This window comes from Grampus griseus (assembly GCF_964374135.1).
Source record: "Grampus griseus genome assembly, chromosome: 2".
Classification (NCBI taxonomy): domain Eukaryota; kingdom Metazoa; phylum Chordata; class Mammalia; order Artiodactyla; family Delphinidae; genus Grampus; species Grampus griseus.
The window spans coordinates 46,120,628-46,133,939 of record NC_139018.1 but is presented as its reverse complement, the minus strand read 5'-3'; the positions used below and the strand labels follow the sequence as shown (position 1 = coordinate 46,133,939).

The 13,312-nt window shown below is 42.1% G+C and overlaps 1 protein-coding gene across 8 annotated transcripts in view; it reads left to right on the top strand.

The window, feature by feature from the left end:
- SAMD4A (sterile alpha motif domain containing 4A) overlaps positions 1–13,312 on the top strand; it is a 235,440-nt gene that overhangs the window by 152,836 nt on the left and 69,292 nt on the right. The window lies entirely within an intron of this gene.

Sequence of the window (13,312 nt, the reverse complement as noted above, 5' to 3'; positions counted from 1 at the left end):
AGAACGCCTTTCACCCGCTATCTTTCACCTGGGGTTTTTGGATTTGCTGAGACACTGAGTTCCCGTGTGATTCTCTAAACGTGATTCTAACCCATGGTTAACCAGACAGGCTCATGGGCTTTGTGCATTTTCCTTTCTTTTCACTTCTTTTGTTTCTTTTCCTTTCTTTTTTTCTTTCTTTCTTTTTTTTTTTTTTAAATTTCACCCTGGAATGTTCCCTCCCTTGCATCTCCTGGTTTTAATCCCCAGTTGTCAGGGTCACTTTTCCTCCTGACCAGGGGGAGCAGGTTTGCTAACTGAGAATGCTGCTCTGTGCTGTGGCCTGGTGTGGATGCTGTGGCCTTCTCTTGCTCAGTCTAACCCCTTAGGAGAGGTGGGGCGGGAATGGCTTTGCGGGAGGGGAGAGCAGAGGACACCCTCCTCCTTTTTTGACCACTAAAGCAAAGTACTCTGCCCACAGCTGGGACCAGGGCCAGGAGTCCTCCTCTCTGTGGCTCCCCACTTAGGCTGAGCAAAGTGACAAACATGCCACTGGTGCTTCTGTAAAGTGGCAATGTGGGAGAGTGGCCTGCCATTAAACAGAGTTCCCTGATGCTAGTTTGCATGTGTCCCTGAAGACAGCGTCAGTGCATAGATAACTTTCTTGGGGGAAAGCTTTTGCGGTTAGACCTCATGTGCCTGTTAACATGCAGGAACCCCCAATTAAAAGAGCTGAGAGGATTAAGGATTGTCAGTGACAGTTTCTTGGCCTCTACCTCCACTCGGATCTTTTGGCTAATGGGCCTTTTTAAATGGCTTTCTCAGATACGTAAGAGTGTTGAATTTTTACTACATTGATTGAAACAGTACTTTAGTGGAATAATCAATCAAAGAAGTACTTAAGATACCGCATTGATAATGCCACAACATGAGAGTTTAAAATTCTTTCGTCCATTTTTATATTTAGTTATTGATAATTTTCAAATTTGGGGAATTAGGTGATTATTGCATCATTAGTTTATTGTGTAAGAGGTTCTGGTGACAGTCGTTTTCACAGACTAGTAATCCAGGGAACAGTTTCACTAACCTCTGTGTGACAGGGAGTGATGGCTTGAACTATTCAAGCAGACACATGCAGGCTGGGATGACAGAACTTCTTGGCCGGAGTTTCCTGGGTCGGTGACAGAATCCAGTAATTGTTACAAAACTCTTTGATAGCTGGGAGAGATGCGGGCTCTGAGCTTCCTACCCTCTCAAAACTTGGTCTTTTGTATTTTAAGGGGTTGAGTTTTATGTCATTTGTCTTGAAATTAGTCTTGGGTCATCACATTTCCATCTCTGCTGATTTTACACATTCCGGGGTCTTGATAAGATTAGTACAATTTGAGATGGTTATCAGATTGTAGTCAACAGGCACTTTTATATTTCACTGTGGCTACCTCGCCCAACAGAGGGGAAGAAATGCTTAGTTGATTGTCATGGCCTCCTAGGCCTGTGAGCCCAGTGTAGTACTTGAGCTGAAAAGGACTTGGAGGTTTAACAAGGTAACTATATTACGTATCTTGAGAAGAAAGGGGTTAGAGCCCCTTTTCAGAGAATCAGTAAAGAAGATAAGAGCTCAGATCTCTCCTCCAGAAGGTTTCATTCAAACACTTAGGTCATATCAGCACTTGTATTTCAAGAACATCCCTTGAACAAAACATTAATGTCATTGCTTTATCCCTCTGCATTGTCGATGGTGGTTAAATTGTGCTTATCAAAACTGCAATCCTTTGGGTCATTCATTCGCTTGTGCTTCTATCAAATATCTCCTCAGCACCTGGGAGGCAGCTTGACAAAGTGGGCAGGACAAGGACTTTGGTGTCACTGCTTCCTGCATCCAAATCTCAGACCTGAAATTAGCTAACTACAACTTGGCTGAGTTACTTCACCTCTCTGAGCAAGGTCCCCACTTGTAAAATGGGAACATTCATGATACCTGCCTGCAAGGGTTGTGGTGAGGGTAAATGAGATTATGTACGTAAATGCCCAGCGCTGGCCAGGGCTGGCAACCGTAAGCACTCAGTAAGTGTCTGCTAAATAAATGAGAGAGACTGGGCAAGACAGTGAGAAGTGAAGTGCTAGCACTAACCGCCAGACTCTGTGCCCTCATTTGCATTGTATCTTTCCTGAGCCCAGACCATGCAGCATGGTCTAGGGGGACTTGAGTCTGCTGTGACCATTTCACTGCAATAGAAAATGGTTTGGCCTTAAGTCTTCAGATGCCAAGATAGAAGAGTACCAGCTTGTTTGAGGAAAAGCAAAGAAGGTTGCTGGCTGAAAAAGAGTGAGTGAGGTAAACAGCAGTGGGAGAGGTTGCAGAGGTAAGAGGGAGGGAGACATCCTACAGGGTATTGTGGGCCATTGCAAGAACTTTGACTTTTGCTCTCAGCAATCCCATTGGAGGATTTTTGGCAAACGAGTGATGTGATCTGACTCATGTTTTAAAGGGATTGTTTTGGCTGCTGTGTTAAGTAAGAATAGATTGTACCAGGACAAGGACAGAAACATGAAGACTGGTTAAGAGACTATTGCAGTAATCCAGACAAGACATTGATGACTTGCACCAGAATGGCTGCAGTAGAAGGGGGGAGAAGTGGTCAAGTCTAGATGTAATTTTGAAAGTACAGCCAAAAGGATTTCCTGACAGAATAAATGAGTTGTGAGGGGAAAAATTCAAGAATGACTTCAGGGTTTTTGCTTACACAACTTGGAAGGATGGTACTGCCATCAGTTGAAATGAAGAAGTCTCTATTATTGAGGAGGTTTGGGGGTAAGATTGGGAGTTCAGTTTCATATATGGTGAGTTTATACATCTGTTAGACAATCAGAGATGTCTAGTAAGCAATTGGATATATGAGCATGCAGTTTGGGAGAGAAGACTGACCTAAGATAGACTTCTGGGAGTTCAGCACATGGGTGATATTTAAAGCTATGAAACTATGAGATGAGATTACCATAGTAGAGATGCAGATAGAGAAGAGAACCAAGGGCTGAGCCTGAGTACATCAATATGAAGGCTGGGAAAAAGCAGAGGAAGCAGCAAACCAAGGAGAAACCATTGAAGTTGGAGAAAACTCAAGTGTATATATGTGTGTGTGTGTCAAGGCAAATGAAGAAAAGGTTTCAAGAAGGAAAAAGTGATCAACTGAGTCAAATGCTACTGATAAGTCCAATAAGATGAGGAACAAGAAGTGACCATTGGATTTATCAAAGAGAGATCTTAGAGATCAGTTGGAAGTGCTTCACACATGATAGGCGTTTAAGGGATGAAGAAAGTTGAGTTAGTGATTCCAAAGAGATAAGAAACAAGATAGGGAGAGAAACTAGCTATAAGCTTGATTTTGGATGTATATTGACTTTGAGAAGGTGCTGGCACATTGAGATGGAGAAAATGATACATTAAAAAATAGATGATGGAACCACACAGATTTTTGGAAGGAAGGGATTAAGATGAGGCTAAGAGTAGAGGGCAAAACCTATGTTCTAATCTAACAAGAATCAACCACTTTTCATCCATTTAGACAGAGGAGAGAGTACCTTTTATTGATTACAGAAGTTAAATCAAATGAGATCTCACAGGATCTTTGAGCTGGGGCTTTTCTTCCATGAGATAAGAGGAGAATGGGTTGGGACAATTGAGCCTATGAAGCGTCATTTTGGAGAGCATCAAGGTGTTCCAGACGAGAGGGGAGAATCTATTTTCAGTACCTAGCTCTCCTTTTAAGGCTACTCAGGGGTCTGATGACTTAGAGCAAGAATGTGCAGATTCTTCATCATGAGCCTGTGAGACCAGAAAGGACCAAGGTATTGGCTGTCACAAATCATGGCCTTTGTATTGACCATCACAAGCAATTCCAAATACAACATGCCTAGAACCTGGCTTAGCACCTTTAGGTTTGCTTTCTGTCTCAAGTGTTCCATAGAAAAAGGAAACTGTCCAGGAAAAGAACCATCCAGGTTTTCTTAAGAGCCCACAGAATTTCAGTGTGGTGAGGTCAGTGCCACCTCCATTGCCCCAGACTGACTTTCTAACCATTTTCTACTCTTCACTGGCAGAACTTGACCTGGGAGAAAACTATGTGCTGCAGTTACAAATGAAAGGAACTTGTTTCTATTCAAATCATTGCCAATACATGATTTCTCTTAGCATTCTTTACATTTGGATTTGAAAACATGCCAACCTTTGCTAGCCTAGACGAGGCAAGAACTCAGGAACTTTGCGTTACGGAAATTATTCCAAAGTGCTCCGTTTGAACTGCCCAGTTCTACAGTCTCGTGGTGTAGCTTGGAACCTTAGTATTTCTTTTATTAATCTAAATTGATTTTTCTGATGATAAAAGCAATACATTAAAATTTGGGGGGTACCATAGATCATGAAAAGTAAATTAACAGTAATCACTGCATCGTGCTTACTACATGGGGTATTCTTCAAAACGCTTGACATAAATATTAGTTCATTTAATTCTTATAATCCCACAATGTGGCTATTATTGTTATTCCCATTTGACAGATAAGGAAACCGAGGCACAGAGAGGCCAAGCAACTTGACCAATGTCACAGACCATCCAAGTCTTGTACCCCAAGTATGCTTGCTTTGCACTGACTCATATACTGAGCATTCTGTGTCCCAGTTCTTGGTTGACATATTTGCCTCCCCTTCCTGATGATGAACTCTTTGGGGACAGGGGTTTTGTCTTCTTTATCCCTCTTTCCCAGCACCTTGAACACCCTCAAAAAGTCACAGAAATGTTGGAGATGGCAAATCCCTGGCACGTGTTCAGCTGCCACTCTCCTGTGGTAGAGCATCTCTTAGATAATGGCTGTCTCCTGCTAAGCCCAGATGTGGCCTCTGCGTCCTCCTCAATATGCCCCTCAAGGCAGCCACTATAATTCAATAAGAGATGGCATGTGAGCTGCTGAAGCCTGTCTGCCCGCCCTGCCAGAAGCGTTTGCTGAACAGTAGGGACTTAATAAATTCCTGGGCTCACTAGGCAGATGTTCATGAAATTAATGAATTTCCAAAATAAATAAGAAAGTGTCCTTGGGAATTCACTAAATATTTGGCAATAATATTGATCATTTAGCATTCTGTCATCATCCTGACTTACGTTACCAACTTGGTCTCAATACTAACAGACTTTTAGTAACATACTGTGATCTTGATTGTGGAGGTAGTTATATGAATTTATATAGGTCATAAGATGTGCAAATATATACCAAAAAAAATAGTGTGTACAAAAACTGCTGAGATCTGAGTAAGGTCTATAGTCTTGTTAAGGGTGTCGTGTTAATGTCAGTTTCCTAGTTTTGGTAATACACTACAGTTGTGTAAGATGTCATCTTGGGCGATGCTGGGGGGATGGGTACATGAGACCTCTCTATGTAGTATTTTTGCAATTTCTTGTAGATCTGTAATTATTTCAAATTGAAAGTTAAAATGTAAAAACTACTGGGGCATCCTGTGCCTTGATATTTCTTGGACTTTGGTCCTTGTTTCTCAGCCTTCCTGCAGGGTGGAGGGTCCATCCCTTCGTGGAAAGGATGGCTGCTGGGCCCCAGAGAGCCAACACCTGAAACAAAACTACTTCAGCAGGGCAAGGTGAAAAGGAGGAATGTTGTGGGTCTCAGGAAATGGGGCTCCTTTGGGAACCCTGAATCTGCAACTGAAAAAAAAAACAAACCAATTCCATCAGCCCCTCAGGCAGCCAAGGCCAGCTCTTTCAAAGATACCCGTTTGGCGCAAGAAGTCCTTTTCTCTCTGCCCTTCACATTTTCTTACAAGGCTGCCAGCTACTTCGAGCTCATTCCAGCCATCCTGTAAAAAACCATTAGAACACAAATATTCAAGGGGAGGAGAGAGAACACTCAACTTTGGGCAGGCCTGATAAGAAGAGGTCTTGGCAAGTGGTCTCCTGGAAACTGAAAAGAGGGGCAAGGCTTGGAGACCTTGCTTCTGTCTTGCAGGCTGCAGGTCATCCCCATCCTAAGCCTTAGGAGCCACTGGTGTCCTTTGGAGTTCCTTTAAAATTTTCATGGAATTATTTTGTCTTTTACCAACAGACTTTCTTTCTTGGTTTCCAATTTCTTGGAAAATTTCTTCCTCCCCAAAACGTAGCCAACCTGGCATGTAACTGAAAAATTCCCTTAGATCCTTAACCCCTCATTTGCTCTTCAAAGAGGTAACTCTAGTTGCTTTGCTTCCTTTGAGAAGCATTTATAACAGCTGGCATGATATATTTTTAGCTTCAGCTTCCTTCCCCTTTGGGGGAACCTTTTTTTAAATATGGCCCTGGCCTTCCTGATATGACATTGTGAAGATGGCTCAGTGATATCTCAGAGGACCCAATATTGCCACTGCCTGATCCTTCTCCTGTTTCCAAGAGTCCAAAGGTTGTACAGGATGGTACTTTTCCTCACTGTGTCTAGTGTTTGTTTTCTGGGGCTTGGGGAAGAACAATCAGAAAAAACACTATAGTAAGCAAGAAGCCTGCTAGTTTATTATGCATCAGAAATCCCACTGCTTGGGAAAAGTCAAAGACCTCCATGGTACACATGCCTTGGGTCATGAGGCTGTACCATCCGGCCCCTATCCAAGAGGAGTTTTTTAGACTCTAATGACAGTGAGGGTTATTAAACACTAGATGAGCTCCAGAGGAAGGCAGTAGTGTTTCTAATTCCCCACTGTACTTCAAAAATAGGATGGATTCTGGCTGGAATAAATGGCTTAAATTGGACTAGCCTGGAAGAGGGGAGGAAGAAGATGAACAGCCTGGCTCCTTTAAGACTTTTTCTGAGCTCTGTAGTCTTAGAATTTCTATTATTTCACAAGATTTATAGTCTAACAGTGGCACTCCACGAACAATGGGACAAAAAAGTCTTCTAATCTTGCATTTACTTTTTCTTTTCTCACTTTTAAGACTTCTGGGGACAAACTCAGGTTACACTGAGGAAAGATGTATCATGAGTGTAGCTTATCTTTGATGTTGTTAACATTAAGCAAATTAAACCCTTGAATTTCATGGTGACAGGTGAGGATAAATTTTAGTAGAAGCAATTACTATTAATCTGAGGTATATTTCCTAATTCTTGAACACTGTAGGTATCATTCCTGCCATCACCTACCCCCACCCCAGTCCTCGACATTCTGTTAGGTAAAATACGGTCTTAGAAAATCTCAGGTGTAAGTCAAGTAAGAGAAGGGATATGCAGATGGGGAAGTGAGGTAGGCAGGGGGCTTCCAAAATCTGGAAAGTGCTATAAAGGATTTTTGTGGATTGGAGAAAGGCTAAAACTCCCAACGTACCCTGGGATAATCATTCTTTGCCAAAAGTCTGGACCATTCTCATAGACAAATTCCGTGGCTACAATTAGAGAGTAGAGCCAATGAGAGCACAGGGTTTGCTTTAGAGATTTGTTTCACAGCCAACCTTGCTGAGATGCATCCTTTTGGAAAAGCCCAGCAAAACCCATATGGATCTAAAAATTTATAACAGATTATTTTATACTTTAGCCTTCTCCTTCGCACAGTAAGACATTGCAATGCAAAGGGAATTATAAGGCTATAAGTGGCATTTTAGATATTCAAGTTTGGGGTATAAATGATGAGGCAGTCTTGATCAAAATCAAGAACTTGGCTTTGAAGTCAGATGTCTTGGTTTTAAATTCCAGCCCCACCAATAACCGGGTATGTGACCATGGACAAGTTACTTGACCTCTAAACCTCCTTTCCTCATCCATAAAATGGGAATACATTTCGGTAGGAGATCTCTTAATTGGCTTGATAGGGTGGATGGTTGATGTGTTAATTGCAATAGCTGTTTAAAGCAGGAAATCATTAAAAAGGCTTAAGACCTTAAACATATTATTTTAACTTGAAGTGTAAATACATTCATGTGCCGTCTTTTGTATCGTGAGGTGGTCCTTTCTCTGAGGACAGGGCTCCTGACTGAGGCTGCTCTTTGTTTTTCCTGTATAAATCACACGCTTGATGCACTATTGTCTGTTTTCCTTAAAATGGAACCGGAATTTGAAGGCATTTGCAAACACAGAGCGCAGAATCTTTCTAGATTCTGGTTTTTCTCTTTTTATAATTTAGCTTATACTTTCCTCACTAACACTGAATTCAACAGATTTTTTTAAAGTAAAACAATGGATATTTCTAAAGCTTGTAACAGTTTTTAAGCAGTTAACTTTATTTATAATTCATATGTTATTTCTGTTATACTTTTTAAAGTGATACATTTACAATAGTAAGTACAACTGGCATAAATAGATTTGGTGACAAATTCAACCTTCTCTTGGGACACCAATAAGTCAGCTGATGGGAGCAGAAGTGCACAAGTAAATTCTAGTTTGTAAAGAGTCCGTGAGCCACGGGCATCTGTGAATAGTTGGAAGGGAATGGAAAGTACCGGTTGGTCCAGTAAGTTGGTTAAGTGAAGATGAGTTAAGAGAGCTTCTTAGGGTTGTGAGGATTAAATGAAAAATGCATGTAAAGCACTTGCCAATAGGAGATACTCAACAGATAATAGCCCTCATTATTATTATTTATGCACTGGTTGTTAATGCTGATACAAGTTAGGGGTGGTTCATCCACCAGCCCAGGCTCTGTGGTAAACTAGGGTGGAATAGGCTTCCTAGGGCAGCTCTATGACATGGCTCTTCCAATAGGCTCAACTGAAATCAAGATACTTTGAGTCAGCTCTGTAGAGAGCTGCCTTCCCCAAATACCTATATCCCCATAAGGACTGTTGCAGTGATGCATCTTACTAAATAGCTTAAAATGGACCAGAAGCAAAAGAAAGAATAAGAATAGGTAAAATTTTGTTGTTGCTTCTTTGGGATCCACTGCTAACAGGAATAACTTTTTAAATTGGCAATAAGTGTAAGGATATTGTTCACATTTATTAAAATGATCCTTAAGTAACAGAATAAGATTTAATAGAGATAAATGAGGCTATGCACATAGCTGCAGGCTAGGGAAGTGTGGCCAGTCCCGAGAGAGCAGAGTGTTTGGAAGGAAAGAGTAGTGGCCTAGGAAAGTCACTCTATCTCCAACTCAGTGTGGGATCCTGCACTCTCAGGAACTCTTCTTTATCAAGGCATGAGGTTGGATGACCCCTAAGGATCCTGTATGGTGCTTTCATTCTATGCTTCCAGACTTAGTGGGCAGGTGGCTCTAATTCCCACCTCAAGCTGCATTTCTAAACACAGAGAATGTGGCCTTCCCAAATACTTTCAGGAGCTGGAGAGAGAACTTGCTGAGAAAAGATGTGGATGTGAGGGCCTGGCTAGAATGATGCCTGGTCTGCATCCACTGGGTGCATTGGGAGGAAGCTCAGGACTGCAGCATGTTTGGAAAGTTGGAAGAATTCTGGAGTAGTCATTAGGCCTCAGGGAGATAGTTTGTGAGAAAGGGGATTATTCACCCACGTTCATCGTTATCCAAGAAATTGGTGCCTGCAATATTGTTATTAACTCTGACAGGCTTAGCAGGATAATTTCAATATCCTGACTGCATGTTATATATAAATATTGTTGTAAAAGTCAGAGCTCACTGCAAGTACAATAATGGCATCTTTGGCTAAAAATGACCATTTGTTACATTTTGGCAAGGTAGCTCCGAATTCACCTGGAATCTCAAAGCATTGTGGGCTCCCCTACAAAGTCTGAGAGGTTTTGATTCCCAAGAGTGTCTCTAATTTGGTTATAAGGCTGACAGTGTGACTGAGGTCAGCCAGTCCCTGAATCGGGATCTGAGCTGCAGACCCTAAATTCAAGGTAAGCCTTGTCATATAGCTCACGGCTGTTCAGGAATGAGTTTTGTCAATAGTCGGCGAGGGTGGATGTCTTGCAAGCAAAGATGTGTTGCTTGAATGCTTTCTTTTTAATCTGTGCGATTTGTGAGAAAGAATTTAAAGCTTTGTATGGTCACAGTTCTTTCCCTAATTTTCTGTTGGTGATGATCTCTCTCTAGCTGGAGACAGCTGCATAATTTTTATTTGCTTCTAGAGTTATTCTCTTGATCCTCTTCCCCAGCCACTCCATCTGTATGCGGTTCAGAGAGCAGGCTAATTATGGGGTACTGGAGAAGCAGTTGCTCAGAGAAAAGCTCTTTAAGTGCTCGACTCGGGTAGCTCAACGCCAGGGTCTTGCTCGTGACCATCTCCTCATTCACGTCCACACGTCTGCCTGTGAGCTGCCTTCCATCCTTTTGCAGTTGCATGAACAAACTTTTCAGAAAGGTCAACATGAGAAACAAGTGCTTTTTCTTAAAGGACAGAGCAAGTAAAGGATTTCATGTTTACTTCTTAGGTCTTCACACTGGAAAAATAGCCACCAAGTGGCCGAGAACAAAGATATGTTCCTATACTTAACACAGGTTTTGTATTTTTGGCTGCCCCTGCACTGGCTTAGGAGCAAGATGCTTCATACACTCAGGGGTCAAACTCTCAAACTGGCGTGACTCCAAGCAAAAGGGCTGCTGAAATTCCTTGACCCAGGAGATTGCTTTGCCCGCAGGTCAGTTTTTTCAACTCCACTTCATCCTATCGGGTAATTGATTTACTTCTGGAGATGTTTACCCTATGAGACCTCTCTGCCACCTAAATGGCATGGGCTGAGAGATACAAAACACTTAAGAATCCTGACTTTGGGAAGAGGGTACAGAGAAATACCTTTCCCCTCTGCCCCGCCCTCTTTTAAATCAATCAGCTTAGATTCTGTTGGAATCATCTAGACTGGCAAAGACTTGGGGCCCTTGGTTGAGCTGTTAGAACTCTAGAAGAAGCCTGCTTGAAAGCCAGATTTGTCTTCGATGTAAAGAATCTATAGACTCCCACTAATTATTAGAGAAATGCAAATCAAAACTACAATGAGGGGCTTCCCTGGTGGCGCAGTGGTTGAGAGTCCGCCTGCCGATGCAGGGGACATGGGTTCGTGCCCCGGTCCGGGAAGATCCCACATGCCGTGGAGCGGCTGGGCCCGTGAGCCATGGCCGCTGAGCCTGCGCGTCCGGAGCCTGTGCTCCGCAACGGGAGAGGCCACAACAGTGAGGGGCCCGCGTACTGCAAAAAAAAAAAAAAAAAACTACAATGAGGTATCACCTCACACCAGTTAGAATGGGCATCGTCAGAAAATCTACAGAAAACAAACGCTGGAGAGGGTGTGGAGAAAAGGGAACCGGCTTGCACTGTTGGTGGGAATGTAAATTGATACAGCCACTATGGAGAATAGTATGGAGTTTCCTTAAAAAACTAAAAATAGAATTACCATATGACCCAGCAATCCCACTACTGGGCATATACCCTGAGAAAACCATAATTCAAAACCACACATGCACCCCAATGTTCATTGCAGCATTGTTTACAATAGCCAGGTCATGGAAGCAACCTAAATGCCCATCGACAGACGAATGGATGAAGAAGATGAGGTACATATATACAATGGAATATTACTCAGCCATAAAAAGGAACGAAATTGGGTCGTTTGTAGAGACGTGGATGGACCTAGAGACTGTCATACAGAGTGAAGTAAGTCAGAAAGAGGAAAACAAATATTGTATATTAACGGAACCTAGAAAAATGGTACAGATGAACCAGTTTGCAAGGCAGAAATAGAGACACAGGTGTAGAGAACAAACATATGGGCACCAAGGAGGGGAAGTGGCAGGAAGAGTGGTGATGGTGGTGGGATGAACTGGGAGATGGGGATTGACATGTATACACTAATATGTATAAAATGGATAACTAATAAGAACCTGCTGTATAAAATAAATAAAATTAAAAATTAAAAAAAAAATCTATAGACTCCCAACACCACATCGTTCCAATGGGAACTTTGATGAAATTTCTACCTCAAACAAATCCGTGATGGTCATAAGGATCCCATTGGGAACCTGATCTCTAAGCCCATCACAAGTAGAGTTGGGTCTTCCTTTGGTGCTGGAGAAGTTTGCTTTTCCTCAAGTCTCACAGTTCAAATATGAGTCTGACTGTCCTGAATTGCCCCAGTTTGCATCACCACCCAAATCTATCCATGGAGGTGGCCTAGTTTTTACGATTGAAGGGAGAGTTTGGGCAAATAATCCCATATTTCTCAACGTTCCCTCCTCTGTTATACTTTGGCTAATTCAAGAACACATTCTGGTAGAATGGATCTGGCAGGGTTGCTGATTTACACTGATGGCAGAATCAGAGTCCAGAAGGGTCTCAGGCAATATCCACTTGTGGTTCAGAGCACATGCTTTGGAGTCAGACCAACCTGGGTCTGACTGATTCCACTGATTCCCAGTTCCACTGATGACTAGCTGTGTGACCTTGGAGAGATGCCTTAAGCTCTCTTGGCCTTTATTTTCTCATATTTAAGAAGGGGATAATAATCCCCACCCATGAGTGATTGTGAAATTCCTCTCTGAGCCTAAGTACAGTCCTTTTTTTTTGAAGACAAAGATTTTACACCAACCCTCCTGATCTTAAAACTTGTGCCCCTTCAGTTCTAGGACATTTTCTCAAATTTTAAAAATAATTCTCTCTGATTTTAATCAGATAATAGCTTTTCTCTTTTGATCATCTAATTTCCTTAACTTTCCCTTTCTTGTCTTCAATCTTTTTGCTCTACTTTTAGTCTTCCTGTTCTACTTTCTGGTTGATATCTTTATCTTCTACACCTACTATATAATTTTTAATTTTTGTTATTATATTTTCAAATGGCAAGTGTTCTTTTTCTTTGAATGTTCCTTTTCGTATTGCATTCTGTTCTTGTTTCATGAGTGCAAACCTTTTCTAATATCTCTAAAGATGTTACAGTTGAGTGTTGGAGTCTTTTTCAGCTCCCAACATTGTCTGTGCTTCCTTGAGTTAATTTTTCTGTTTGTTTTGGACCCTGTATCTCAAGCAAATGTCCTTTCATTTAAAAGGAAGGCACTAGAACTTGTGTGTATGAATTTCACCATGAAGAGATCTGTTTGGGCCTGGCCAGGCTGTTTCCTGGGGGCTCACAGCTGTAATTCTTTTCTCATGAACTAGTCCATTTCCCCTAGAGGAATCCTTTTCTCCTTCTGGAAGATACAGGCCTGGCTGCCTGGGTCCTGGGGGCTGTCAGGAGAAAGATTCTAAGAAGATAGGATAGTTGCCTGATTTTGTGGGGTGGGAGAGAGTATCTGAGGTTGTCCCTGTACCTTAGACATACTTTCTACCAAACCTCGTGTCTTCAGCCCCTCCCAGCACCCCTGCCTTCAGAGGTACCTGATCTTGGAGTCCTAATCTTCTTGGGAATTCTGCAGCGTAAACTG